Source organism: Apium graveolens, chromosome 8, assembly GCF_009905375.1.
Source record: "Apium graveolens cultivar Ventura chromosome 8, ASM990537v1, whole genome shotgun sequence".
NCBI lineage: Eukaryota > Viridiplantae > Streptophyta > Magnoliopsida > Apiales > Apiaceae > Apium > Apium graveolens.
The window spans coordinates 222966017-222980621 of record NC_133654.1 but is presented as its reverse complement, the minus strand read 5'-3'; the positions used below and the strand labels follow the sequence as shown (position 1 = coordinate 222980621).

The following is a 14605-nucleotide window of genomic DNA, read 5'->3' as shown; positions in this document are numbered from 1 at the left end:
TTGCTTAGGTTCTTAATCCGAATATAGTGATTGACACTTGTATTTAATGCACATGCCTTGATTCATACATTAAGTAATTTATTTTAAATTATGAATTTATGTATTGGGCAATGAAATTATATACAGAGTGGAATATTGACTATAAAAGGAAACCATGTCCGAAGAATAGTTTCAGGTGATAGTGTCCTCTTGAAAGCTCATAAAGATAATTGTGCTTTAGTCATGCAGGCAGATTTGTTCTTGCCCGATTATAAGGATGAGTGGATGATCAAGGACATAAGATATTGATTAAATTGATTGTCATAAATTAATTTAATTAATGGACATGCGATATCTTAAACATGGAGAATTTAATAAGCAAATAATATGGGAGCTGAATTAAATAATTAATTTACGGAATTAGGGAAGGTAGTGCAAATATTAATTCTTTAGTCGATTGAATTAATATTTATTGTAATAACTCGAATTTTTGAGACCTTGTAAAACGCTTAATGAATAGTAACTCTGACGGACGGGAAAAACTTTTGAGCCCACACTATGCAGTGCATGAGAAAATGAATTTCGGAAATGCTATTATGATTATACGTACCAAATGAGTGTATGTAAATGCTATTAGTTTTCGAAGAAAACGAACTTTGAAAAACGACCGTATTTATAACTCATCGAGGATTACGGGAATCACAATATAATTACAAAATTAAAACCCTACGGATTTATATCCAAGTACGATAATTTAAATTATAAGGAATAAATACGAAAGGAATTACGTCGCGAACCATTTACGAGGAAGTATTACGAAAACGTTTAAGCGACCGAGCGAACGCGTAAATGGTTAAATAAACGTAACACACTAACTAACCACGGTAAGAAACTAACCATGGTTACTTTATCAAATAGTGAGCTAGATGTAGGATGATCAAGCAAGGCTAACCAAATAGTGTGCTAAGGAAGCTAGAACATGTAGTTTAGCTTGTAAACTAGGAAGCTACTTAAGATATGTCCATGGATTTGGCAACAAGGAATAAACCTAGGATTCTACACTAGGAAGAATATCAATCAATAAAAAAGATATCACCCATCCCATTTCCTAGAAGCAACCATAAACCCCCCCTCTTCATTCTTTCATTCGGCAATTTCATCTCCAAGGGAGGAATTCAAAATCAAGTCTCAAAATCTAGCCATGGTAAAATCCTCCCATTAATTCTCAAGCTTCCTAACAACCAAACTAAGGTAAGAAAATTCTTTGATCTCTTTTTATCAAGGTTTGATAGGTGAAATAAAATCAAGAAAGTTACTTGTGAATAATATGAATATTAACTCTTCTTTGGTTTCTTGATTTCAATTGTAATTTTAGGTTCCAAAAATCATACCAAGCACTTCCAAGACTCCACCATCCTCAAGAACACATCTCAAGCTTTCAAGAAAGATAAAAATCTTTGACCCAACTTTATTTAAGATCCATTTAGTATGTAGTTATAAACCTAGTTTTAGAGGTGATGTTGTTGAAATATACTTAAAACAACTCCGAAAAGGGTTTTCATCATCCGGGAAGATTGGGATACGAAGAAGAAGACCTAGAAGCACAAAACAACTCCGAAAAAGAAGATTTTGTTATCAACTTGTGATTCTTTGAATTAGTTGTAAGTTTTGATGCTCGTTTTCGTTCTTGTTGAACCTAGATCTCGTTTATTCGTACTTTGATTATTATTCAGTTTATTAAGACCTTGTTTATACCATGCTTTCATTGGAACCCATGGTCACGATGAGTTCGATTATGGGCTAATCGTTATCATGGGATTCTGGCGGATTTACTTATGGATTTCAATAGTTAATTATTTTGATATCTTGATATGTGGTGATTGATTGATATCCTAGTATTGGTTGTACTTATTCGTCTTATGTGCGTAGCTAACATATAAGATAGTTTGTTAATCTCTTTTGAAGCGACAGTGAATCTTGAGATTTAGAACTTGCCATGCTAGCATAGGTTCATGTATTGTATGCATGATTAGTGGGTAAATCTAACCGTTTTACTTGCCCTATATAATCATTATGGATAACTTGTGCGTAAACCGTTATGTTGTCAAATTTTATAGACATATAGGGTCTCAATATAATTGGTGCCTATTCAGCTTCTATCTCTTTTGTGGATGTATGGTAGAATGGTGCTCGTGCAACGAAAGTTGGCGTTTATCAGTTCCGTGTTATCTGATTAGTGTCATCACCATTACATGATAAGGTTAAGAACAATAAGGCTATTGAATGAAGTATTTAATGAAGTTAGAATCCCATGTTTGTCATATATATTAATTCAACCATTCTTGTTCTCTTAGTTATAATTGTTAGTTTGATCTCTTAGTTTAATCAAAACCCAATTTGTTATTTGTCTTAGCATTGAGCAATAATCATACATTGTTGCATAGGTGCATAAATTGAACTTAACCTAAACCAGTCTCTGTGGGAACGGATCTGATTTATATCTTATACTACTTGCGAACGCGTATACTTGCATGAATATTAGCTCGTGTTTTTGCCCTAACAAGTTTTGGCGCCACTGCCGAGGACTCAGTGTTAATTTTTAGTTTATGTTCTTGTCATCAGTGGTCATTAAAGTTCACTGACTTGGATTCTTTTACTTTCACGGTTTATTTGTTGGTGTTTCAGGTACTCATTACAATGGGAGATCCAGCAGCACGAACGAAAGGCTTGATGGATTTTTCTCAACCCAAGATCAATGACATTCAATCTAGCATTGTCAGGCCAGCTATCACATCTAATACCTTTGTGATCAAGCCTAACATAATTCAATGGGTGTAGAATTCAATCCAATTTTGGGGTTCTTTAATAGAAGATCCCAATATGCACATTATGGATTTTATTGAGATCTGCGACACCTTCAAGTTTAACGGTGTTTCTGAAGATGTTGTGAAGCTGAGACTGTTCCCATTCTCTCTGAGGGACAAGGTTAAGAGCTGGTTACACTCTCTACCAGCTGGTTTAATTACTACTTGGGAGGATCTTGCTCAGAAATTTCTTACTAGATTCTTCCCTATGGCGAAGACAGCTGTAATGAGGAATGCTCTTACTCAATTTGCGCAGCAAATGGGAGAATCTTTGTGTGAAGCTTGTGAGCGCTACAAGGAGATGCTTAGGAAGTGTCCTCATCATGGTATGCCTGATTGGATGATCATCAATTGCTTCTATAACGGTTTGGGAGCACAGTCCAGACCCATGCTCGATGCAGCATCAGGCGGAGCATTATGGGCGAAGAGCTATGAGGAAGCTTATGATCTAATTGAACTGATGGCAGCTAATGAATATCAGTATCCAACCCAGAGATGTCCACAGGGCAAGGTAGCAGGAGTTCTTAGAGTGAATACAGCTACGGCTATCACTGCTCAACTAAAGGCTTTGTCTATGAAGATTGATTCTCTGGCTAACTATGGTGTTAAATAGATAATTAGTGTTTGTGAGCTGTGTGCAGGTCCGCATGCGACAGAGCAAGCGCTATATCTAGTGAATCAGCTCAGTTTGTGAGCAACTTTCAGAGATCGTAGCAACCAGTTCCAAACACTTATCATCCTGACAACTGGAATCATCCTAACTTTAGCTGGAGCAACAATCAGAATGCGATGCAATAGCCATTCCAGCAGTTTGGAAATAAGCTATTCAACCCTCCTGATTTTCAGCAACAAATTACACCAAAACAACAAACTCATGGTGCATGTCTATCTTCGAATGAAAAATCTGAATTGGAGGAGTTGCGGCTTATGTGCAAAAACCAGGCTCTTATATGCCAAAGCCAGGCTATTTCTATCTAGAATATGGAGAACCAAATAGGGAAAATTGCTAATGCCTTATTGAATCGACCACCAGGAATGCTTTCTAGTGCTACAAAAGCCAATCCAGGCAAGAGGGAAGTTGAAGAACAGGTGAACGCCATCACCTTAAGGTCTGGAAAGGTCGCAAGCCCCCAAATTCAGCGAGACGAAGAGCCTGAAAAATCTAAAATTTCAGAAAATACAGTTGTGGCTGAAGAAGAAGTGCAGAAGGAAGCGGAAGTGGAACCAAAGAAGACTACTGTGGAACACACTCCTCCTGAGGGTAATACATGGGAGAAACAGATCTATCCTCCACCTCCTTTTCCTAAGAGGCTGCTGAAGAAAAAGCTGGATAAACAGTTTGAGAAGTTTTTGGAGGTGTTCAAGAAACTTCATATCAACATACCTTTCGCTGAAGCTCTTGAACAGATGCCTAGCTATGCGAGGTTTATGAAAGGTATTCTCTCCCGAAAAGTGAAGCTCGATGACTTAGAGACTGTTGCTTTAACGGAGGAATGCAGTGCTGTGCTGCAACAGAAGTTGCCTCCGAAGCTTAAAGATCATGGAAGCTTCACTATTCCTTGCACCATCGGAAACTTGTCGTTCGACAAGTGTTTATGTGATTTAGGAGCTAGCATCAATCTGATGCCCTTATCTATCTTCAAGAAGCTTGGTCTGCCTGATTTGAAACCAACATACATGTCATTGCAACTAGCTGACCATTCTATCGCTTATCCATGAGGTATGTGAAGGATGTCTTGGTCAAGGTGTATAAACTCATCTTCCCTGATGACTTTGTAATTCTTGATTTCGAGGAAGATAAGAAGATTCCCATTATCTTGGGAAGACTATTCTTGGCTACAGGCCGAACTATGATCGATGTACAAAAAGGAGAACTTTTGATGAAGGTTTACGATCAAAAGGTCACTTTTAATGTGTTCAAGGAAATAAAGTTACCCACAGCTAAATAAGAGTGCTTTAAAGTAGAGTGGGTCGACTCTATATTAAATTCGGAACTTGAGCAATTGCCAAAGTCAGATACCTTAGAGAAATCCTTAATAAGGGAATCAGTTATTGAAGATAAAGAAGGAACAGAGCAATTTCAGGTTTTGAATGCACTTCCGTGGAAGAGGAAGTTGGATATACCATTCGATTCTCTTGGGTTAGCAGAGCTAAAAATTTCTCAGGAGTGTCTCGAGCCGTCTATTTAAGATGTTTCCATACTTGAGCTTCACCCACTACCAGATTACTTGAGTTATACATTCTTAGGTGCACCACATGATAAGGGCTTGGGATATATCTTTGATGATGTAGAGGGTAGCCGAATGAACCCTCTAGTGCCTATAGAGGGTTCTTCTCATGTGCAACAGGTAGTTGATAGGACTGGTGTTGGTGATGCATAGTATAGAAGATTGACTAGACGTATGGAGGCCATGCATGTCGTCCACCGATATTTTGCTAAAAATTTAACACACGCTTTCGGTACTGTTTGTCGAGCCACTAGTGTCGAGGTTGATTGGCCACTTAATCCTCCACCCGAGGAGGGTGATCTTTCCGATGACTAGGTATGCCTGAAATCCTTATTATTACCTTCAATGAGGACATTGAAAATTTTAAGTTTGGGGGTGATAATGTAAGGATTAGTGGTGTGGGTGTCCATATAGATTCATATAGATTCATATTGCATGTTTAGTTGTAGTTCATTCATATTTTTACATGATTGTTCATTTATGACATATTTGTTTATTTTTATGTGATTTCATATAGTTGCATTTGCATGCATATTTATCATGATCCCTTAAGATGAACTATGATATTTGATAAGTTGATGTTGATTTGAGTGTGGTGATGACGAATAGAAGGATGTTTAAGTCCTAATGAATTGATTTGCATGCCAGAAACAAATATTTTCACAAAGTCTTATAGGGTTGCTTTTGATCTAGATCATGATCATACTTGTTTGTTGTTGAGATTTAATCACTTGGTTATATTTAGAATTTGTGATATTCTCGTAATGACATAAAAACATTGATTTTGTTTATCTGGAGAAAAACTTGGATTTCATTGCTAGTTGTTGTAAGGCTAGGCGTCAAATGGCTAGTAGTCGGCTTATATTTTTATGAGTAGTCTAGGGTTGAATGAGATGGAGCGAAACACACTCATTCAGAAATTATTGAAAAAAAGGAAAAAAAAGAAAAAAGAAAAAAAAGTATGTGTTTATGCATAATTGATCAAGAGTGAGCTTTTTAATACTCGAGTTATTAAGTTTTAAGGGACTTTGTGCCTAGTGACCTAAGGCTTTTATAGTCTGGGATCCACTAACCTAACGCTCGCTACATGAGTATTATTGCATAAGTCTTTTGGGACCTCATTCATTGCACAGTCAAATAAGCATCTTTGTTATGTGTTCAATAATAGTGTGAATCCTTGTATAACTCTAGTAGAAAGGAGGTGTTGTGAGTCATAATGCGTTTATTTTCTATTCTGTTTATAAACTTTTGATTTTTTCGATGATAGATAAGTTATGGTTATTGATCTAGTATCGAGAGATATCTGTTAAGAATTCCACACACGCACATTTCTGTTTTGTGAGTTGGTTTGTGGGATTTATTCGAACTCTGTTTTAAGTCATTGCATTCTTAGAGGCATTGGCTCATTCATTTTATTATGGTTATTCAGAGGGGATCGATTGCATTATCATTTAGTTGCATTCACGTAGTTGCATTCATGCATTAGGTTTGTTTTGTAGTTTTGAGTCTATTTATGCTTGAGGACAAGCATCGATTCAAGTTTGGGGGTGTGATAAGTGGATTTTATATCCACTTGGAATGCTTCATTACAAGCTTAAATTGGTGTTTTGGACTCAAGTTGTTGATATTTTGATGTGTTTTTGTGTTATTGCATTTCAGGTATCAGTTAAATGAAGAAAGGAGCTTTTAAAGGAAATATGATGAAAAGTGATCAGATTTGGAAGCCAAGTCCATTTTCAAGTTGTAGAGAATCTTGTTATCTTCGCGTAGGAAGTTGAATCGCCTAATTCTGACGAGTAGAACTCAAGTTATGGCCAAAACAAGATTCATCAGAATTTTTCCAGACAAGCTGGAGGCGCCCGCCTGCTGGTGGAGGCGCCCCGCGTGCTGATGCGCGGCTGACTTCGCTGATTTCGCTGAAAAAGCCTTTTTGAGTGGAATTCGACGATATTAAGGGTCCAGGTCCAATATGGGCGTATATATACTTAAAAAAAGGGGTTTCATCATCCGGGAAGATTGGGATACCAAGAAGAAGACCTAGAAGCATAAAATAACTCCGAAAAAGAAGATCTTGTTTTCAACTTGTGATTCTTTGAATTAGTTGTAACTTTGGATGCTCATTTTTGTTCTTGTTGAACCTACATCTCGTTTATTCGTACTTTGATTATTATTCAGTTTATTAAGACCTTGTTTATACCATGCTTTCATTTAAACCCATGGTGACGATGAGTTTGATTATGGGCTAATCGTTATCATGGGATTTTAGCGGATTTACTTATGGATTTCAATAGTTAATTGTTTCGATATCTTGGTGTGTGGTGATTGATTGATATCCTAGTATTGGTTGTGCTTATTCGTCTTATGTGCGTAGCTAACATATAAGATAGTTTGTTAATCTCTTTTGAAGCGACAGTGAATCTTGAGATTTAGAACTTGCCATGCTAGCATAGGTTCATGTATTGTATGCATGATTAGTGGGTAAATCTAACCGTTTTACTTGCCCTGTGTAAACATTATGGATAACTTGTGCTTAAACCGTTATGTTGTCAAATTCTATAGACATATAGGGTCTCAATATAATTGGTGCCTATTCAGCTTCTATCTCTTTTGTGGATGTCTGGTAGATAGGTGCTTGTGCAACAAAAGTTGGCGTTTATCAATTTCATGTTATCTGATTAGTGTCATTACCATTATATGCTAAGGTTAAGAACAATAAGGCTATTGAATGAAGTATTTAATGAAGTTAGAATCCCATGTTTGTTATATATATTAATTCAACCATTCTTGTTCTCTTACTTATAATTGTTAGTTTAATCAAAACCTAATTTGTTATTTGTCTTAACACTGAGCAATAACCATACATTGTTGCATAGGTGCATAAATTGAACTTAACCTAAACCAGTCTCTGTGGGAACGAATCTGATTTATCTTTTATACTACTTGCGAACGCGTATACTTGCGTGAATATTAGCGCGTATTTTCTCCCTAACAGAAATCCGTAGCTTTCTTGGTCATGCGGGTTTTTATCGGCGTTTCATCAAGGACTTCTCTAAGATATCTAAGTCGTTGTGCAACTTGCTCGAGAAAGATGTGCCTTTCAAATTTGATGATGAATGCTTGGTAGCATTCGAGACTCTCAAGAAGAGTTTAATCACCGCACCAGTTATTATGGCACCTGATTGGAGAGAACTTTTTGAGATGATGTGTGATGCAAGTGATTATGCAGTGGGAGCAGTTCTTGGGCAGCGAAAGTCTAATATCTTTCATGTGGTCTACTATGCTAGTAAGATGCTAAATGGAGCTCAACTAAACTACACCACTACTGAGAAGGAGCTCTTGGCTATAATTTTTGGTTTCGAAAAATTTCGATCTTATCTACTTGGGATAAAGGTGACAGTGTTCACTGATCACGCTGCCATCCGCTATCTCAAAGAAGGATTCGAAGCCTAGACTTATTCATTGGTTCTCTTGCTACAGGAATTCGAGTTAGAGATCAAGGATTGAAAAGGTACTGAAAATCAAGTAGCTAACCATCTCTCTAGATTGGAAAATCCCAATTCTACTTCACATGATAAGACATTGATCAACGAATCTTTTCCGGATGAGCAGTTGTTCACAATTCAAGAGGAAGAGCCATGGTTCGCAGACATTGTGAACTATCTTGTTAGCAGTATAATGCCTCCTAATATGAATGCGGCTCAAAAGAAGAAGTTTCTTCATGAGGTGAAGTGGTACATGTGGGATGAACCATATTTGTTTAGACAAGGAGCTGACCAGATCATCAGGAGATGTATCCCATTCTGTGAGATTGAGGGGATATTACGAGACTGTCATTCCACAGTTTATGGTGGACATTATGGTGGTGAAAAGACAACAGCTCGTATTCTTCAAGCAGGTTTTTTCTGGCCTACGTTGTTTAAGGATGCACATCAGTTCGTTTTAAGGTGTGAACGTTGCCAAAGAGTTGGGAATCTTACCAGAAAGGATGAGATGCCTTTAAATGTGATTCTTGAAGTTGAGGTCTTCGATGTTTGGGGAATCGATTTTATGGGACCATTTATCTTGTCCTGCAATAATCAGTACATCTTGCTGGCAGTCGATTATGTCTCGAAATGGGTAGAATTCAAAGCTCTACCGACTAATGATGCAAAGGTAGTGTTGAGTTTTCTTCATAAGCAGATATTCACAAGGTTTGGAACGCCACGAGTTATCATAAATGATGAAGGGTCTGTAAGTCATATGTCATAGCCTATTTGTATATTCGAGGATTCAACTCAACTCAAATAAGAATATAATAAGTAAATAGTGGATCGACCGTCAGAGAGATCTCGCAAAGTAATATCTGTCAAAGGATTCAGAAACAAGGTTCATCTACAGACTTGAGGAGTTAATTCACTGGAAGAAGTTCAAGAAGTTGATCATGCCTCAGTGATATAAATCAAGATCGTGGATTTAATCAAGTGACAGAGATCTCGCCAGGGTATCAATTAATTACAAGGATTTAATCTAAAGAAAATCAAAGTGTCAAAGTCAATATGAAGAAACGTCACGGAAGTTAGTCACTCATGAACCAGACAGTACATCGAGTGTCAACATTGAAGTGGTGGAATTGATTCATAATTTTCAGTGATTTTCAGAAGATCTGCAGAAGGATGGGTGCTGTTGAAGACTAGAATTAATTCTCTATTAATTAATTAAGTCATCTAATTTAATTAAGAAAATAAATTATATCTGTGAAGAATAATTTATTTATTAATTGAATTAATTGATTAATTAATTCTGAATTAATTTTAGGAATTTTCAGAATTTAAATTGGATTAAAATCTGCATTAAATCAGCAAGACAATTGAAAATGAACTAGCATGACAATCAGGATTGTCATACCGATTGTCATGCTAGGCCATTTTCAATAGTCTCACCGAAAGTTACACTAGGAGGATGATTGTCTTGCTAGTTCATTCTGATTGTCATGCTAGTTCATTCAGATTGTCTTGCTAGTTCAATCCATTGTCCTACCGAAAGTCTTGCCAGCTATAGGATTGTCATGCCAATTCAATTCTATTCGGCTGTTGATTAAAAAGAAGCAGAGAAGCAGCAACTCAACAATCCAGAACACAGAAGTCAAGAAAAAAGCAGAAAAGAAAAAAAACAAGAAGAAATATTTCATCTTTTCATCTGCATACTTCAAGATTAAATTTCTAGATTGTAAAGTTAAATCCAATCCACTAGAAATCTTTATCTTGCTCTTGTGTAACAATCTAGCGGATTAAAATCCCTAGAACTTAATCTCAAATCGCGTTTAGCATTTGATTCTAATTATTGCAAAAATAGAAAAAGTTCATATCGAATTTATTCTAAATTTGTGATAATTAATTTGAGATTAATTCCTTGTAATCGATACAGTTGTTGTAACACCTTTCAAGTTTAATAATATTCTTATTTAACTTGAATTTTGTTTCACATTTTTTATTCCGCATTTAATTCGATTATTCGGTACTGTTTGTATTCAACCCCCCCTTCTACAAACACATTGGGACCTAACAATTGGTATCAGAGCCTTCTGATTAACGAACAAATCAAGATCCTAGACTTTTGTGATTTTTCAACTCCTTGAATTTTTATTTATTCAAAAATTCATAATGACTTCACATAAAGTTGGAACCGTTAAAATTCCACAATTTGATAAAGAGAATTATATCATGTGGAAGAAGAAGATGCTATTATTTTTACAAGTTGCAAATCCCAAATATTCAAACTTGTTAAAGAAGGGTATAAAAACTCCGATGGTTATTGAACCGGAGGTAATAATAGATGGTGTGGTGACTACTGAAGCTAGAACCTATCCAAAAGAGCCTGAAGATTTTACTCCTGCTGAGAAGGAAGAAGCCTCCTTGGATGCCAGCCTTCAATTAATATTAATTGATTCCCTTGATCCCTTGATGAACAGACATGTGATGAACTGTAAAAATTCCAAACACATGTGGGAAACTATTGAGGTGATTAATGAAGGCACAGAGGAAGTTAGGGAGAACAAGTTGGAAATCCTAACCTCTGAATATGAACATTTCAAATCAAATCCAGGAGAAGGAATTACTGAAGTGTTTGAGAGGTACAATGTGTTGATCAACAACCTGAACATCAATGGAAAGTATTATTCAATCAGGGAGGTCAACAAAAAGTTCCTTTTAACACTGCCAGCTCATCTTGAACATAGAATCACTGCCATTAGAGAAGCTAGAGATCTGAGTGAGATTTCTTTGGACAGGCTCTATGGAGTATTAAAAACCTATGAGTTGGAGCAGATTCAACAGAAGGAAGTCTACGGGAAGGATAGAATGGTCAGCACATCTACTGCACTTGTAGCTGAAGGTCAACAACAACAACAATCTCAACAGTTAGAAAGAATGGTACAGTTTTCCAAGGGTGAGGAAAATAAGTTAGTAGCAGAATATGATCCTCCTACTACAAATCAATCAAGTGATGATTTTTATTCCTTGGAAGAGCTGGAGCAATTGGAAGATGAATCAATGGCCCAAATTGTCAAGAGATTCTCCCATGTCAGATTCAGGAGGAATCCCAAGCTTAAGTACAAGTCCAACTACAACAAATTCCAGAAAGGTGGATCTTCATCCTCTAACACCAGCAGTGGTGGGTATAAAACAGGGATGGTTGATCGAAGCACCATTAGATGCTATAACTGCAATGAGTTGGGACACTTTGCCACAGAATGTAGGAAGCCAAAGCAAGTAAGAAAGAACTCTGAAAGGGCTTATCTGGCAAAGGGAAGAAGCTGGGATGATACTGACAGTGAAGATGAAGATGAAGGAAATCTTGCTCTTATGGCTATTGATGGAAAAGCTTCATCGTCAAGAATAGAGGTAAAACTTTCTGATGCTGAAATGGTTTATCATCTAAGAGGTAACTTAGATTGTGCACGTCGTGATAATGAACTGTTAAGTTTAAAGATCACAGACCTTGAGAAAGAGGTCAATGAATTAAGACTTGTGCATATTAATCAAGACAAATTAAAAGAACAGGTATCTTTTCTAGAGAATAGAGTTGACTGTTATAGAAAACTCGAAACTATTCTCAAAGACAAGATCACCGGTCTTGAGACTAAGGTTAGAGCCTACTTCAATTCTTGTTCGAAGGCTAAAGAGTTCTACAGTAAGCAAGCTGTTAATCAAACATCTGGAATAGGATATGATTACAATGCTGCTATTGGAGAATTAAGCATAAACTCCCCTCCTCATGTCTGTGCTAAAGGGAGGGAAGTACCACATGTGCTTAAGGGTGTTGATGAACCCCTCTATAAAGCATCAATTGCTGAACCATTTAATGCGACCTCTTCTGTTATTCAAGAAGAAATACGTGCTGAGGATCATGCTTATGAGAAGATTGTTTCCAAGTCAAGTGAGTCGAAAGTTCCAGTCAAAGTTGTGAAAGCAACTGAGACTAACTCAGACACACATGAGTTGGATAACAATAATGCCATGTCTACCATGCATAAATTGCCTGCTGTTAATCACTCTCATAAAGCATGTGGTGTTGCTAATTGTATGTCTTGTGCTTTTAATATGATGTATGCTTATTTTAATGGTAAGCATGTGTCTAATGATAAGACTACTCCTCGTCAGCATGTGAATTACAAGAAGCATGATAGGTCTAAGACTGCTAGTCCTTCTAAGGCTAGAAAGGAGACATTTGTGCCTAAGCTTAAACAGAAATTTGTTAAGGCTGTTTACAAGGTCAAATGTTCAGTCATTGAGAAAGTTGAGACAATTAAAATTAAAAATGTTGTTTTGTCTGACAAAGGACAGTTCTACAAGTATGCCGGGCCCAACCAAGTTTGGGTTCCGAAGAAGGTCTAATCCATTTGAAGTGCAGGGCAGTATACAGGTGTAACCGGTAGTGTGGATTCTTGACAAGTGGATCATCAAGACTTATGACCGGAGATAGAGCCCTGCTATCAAATGTGGATTGAGAAAGCTGGCCCCCTGATTACCTTTGGAGATAACAGCAAAGGTTTATCTGAGGGATATGGCTGTTTGCAAGCTGGGAATGTTATCATTGAAATTTTGTATATTGTGCTAGGTTATTATCAGGAAGCAGTATCTAACATATAGCACCAGTGACGAGACTTGAGAATATTACGACATATCAGGCACTTGCTGCACATTACACTTGGAATTGTACTCTAGTAAGATGTGTACAAGTGTACTCCTGGTTGGTGAGTTAAAAGAGGAAGTCAGTGCACCACAGTTCATGGACTTTGCAGCTGCAGATCTATTGGACTATGCAATCTCTTCTTCACAATCTCACTTCAGGTTGGTATGAACTAGTATACTGCTCAAGCAATCGTCAAGGACATGGTATGGCACTCTAACTGCAGTTACAGTTTTATATGAATAAGTAGAGTCGTCATATTTATAACTATCTTATCACTAGGCACAATCATATTGTTTTATATGTACAGTGATATATTGTTAATGCAACATAACAATTAGTATCTAAAGTACTTGACAAGTATCGGTCAATGATATGTTGTTAACATTATGTTGCAGATATTTGTAAGCTTTTGACATGAATGAGAATTACTTAGACTTTACCCTAAGTGATCAATGTTTTATCAAAAACTCATTCATTTTGAAAAACAAAAATTAAACTTCTTTCTACATTAGTGATTTCTTATTTCATGTAAAATCTTTTGAAATCACTATTGTAAATCATTTTCTCTCTATTACCATATGTTCTATGATACAGGTTCAGTCTCCAATGACTTTCTTTCATTGACAGTCATGAGGTTGAAAACCCACAACGTCTATCCCGGACTGTAAAGACAAACACAAAAACAGAACCAACCAACACTCTTTTACCACTAAAAGTAGTATGAATGAGCGTGAGGGAGATAGTGCCTAGTGCACCACATAAGGAAGGTTCTGTAGTCAACCCAGTAGCTCTGTCTCCTACATAGATGAGTAGTATTTAAACCGAGACAACTGCTAGCCCCCATACATCTTCTCAAAAAGATGTAATGGCTGAAAAGGCACAAAAACAGTTACTAGATTCATTCTCTCAACAGGGTGCGTCTATTGAATTTTGCCTGTCGGCCAAGGTATCCGATGTAGTGTCACCACTTCAAACATAATCAATTCTTGATGCACAAGGAGAGGTTACACACACAAAGGATGAGTTGACGGAAACAAGAGTTTCGACCATTTTAAGGTCAGATTCGATTGTTCAAGGTTCGTTAGTGGACCAATTGCCTTTACAGGTGTTAGGAGAGGATACTGATCCAAAAGCCATATGTCAGTGGTCAGTGTCTACCTCCCCAGGCTTAAATCCCCTGGATGCATCTGCGGATAGTGGATCTGACATAGGTGCAGATCGGCAACTTGTTGACAATGATTCAGATATTACCTGATGAGTCACAAGGAAATGTCTTCACAGACATTAGAAGGGAACTTTGATCTTTATGCTAAATTCGTTGGATCATTGTTTACCTTTCCAGAATTCAAATCTGGAACCCTAAAA

General features: G+C 36.9%; 1 non-coding gene across 1 annotated transcript; it reads right to left on the bottom strand.

Moving 5' to 3' along the window:
- Positions 1-3066: 3066 nt before the first annotated feature.
- Positions 3067-3173, bottom strand: LOC141682179 (small nucleolar RNA R71). Its single transcript, XR_012559581.1, has one exon. It is a non-coding gene; the product is annotated as a small nucleolar RNA R71 (small nucleolar RNA).
- Positions 3174-14605: the final 11432 nt, after the last annotated feature.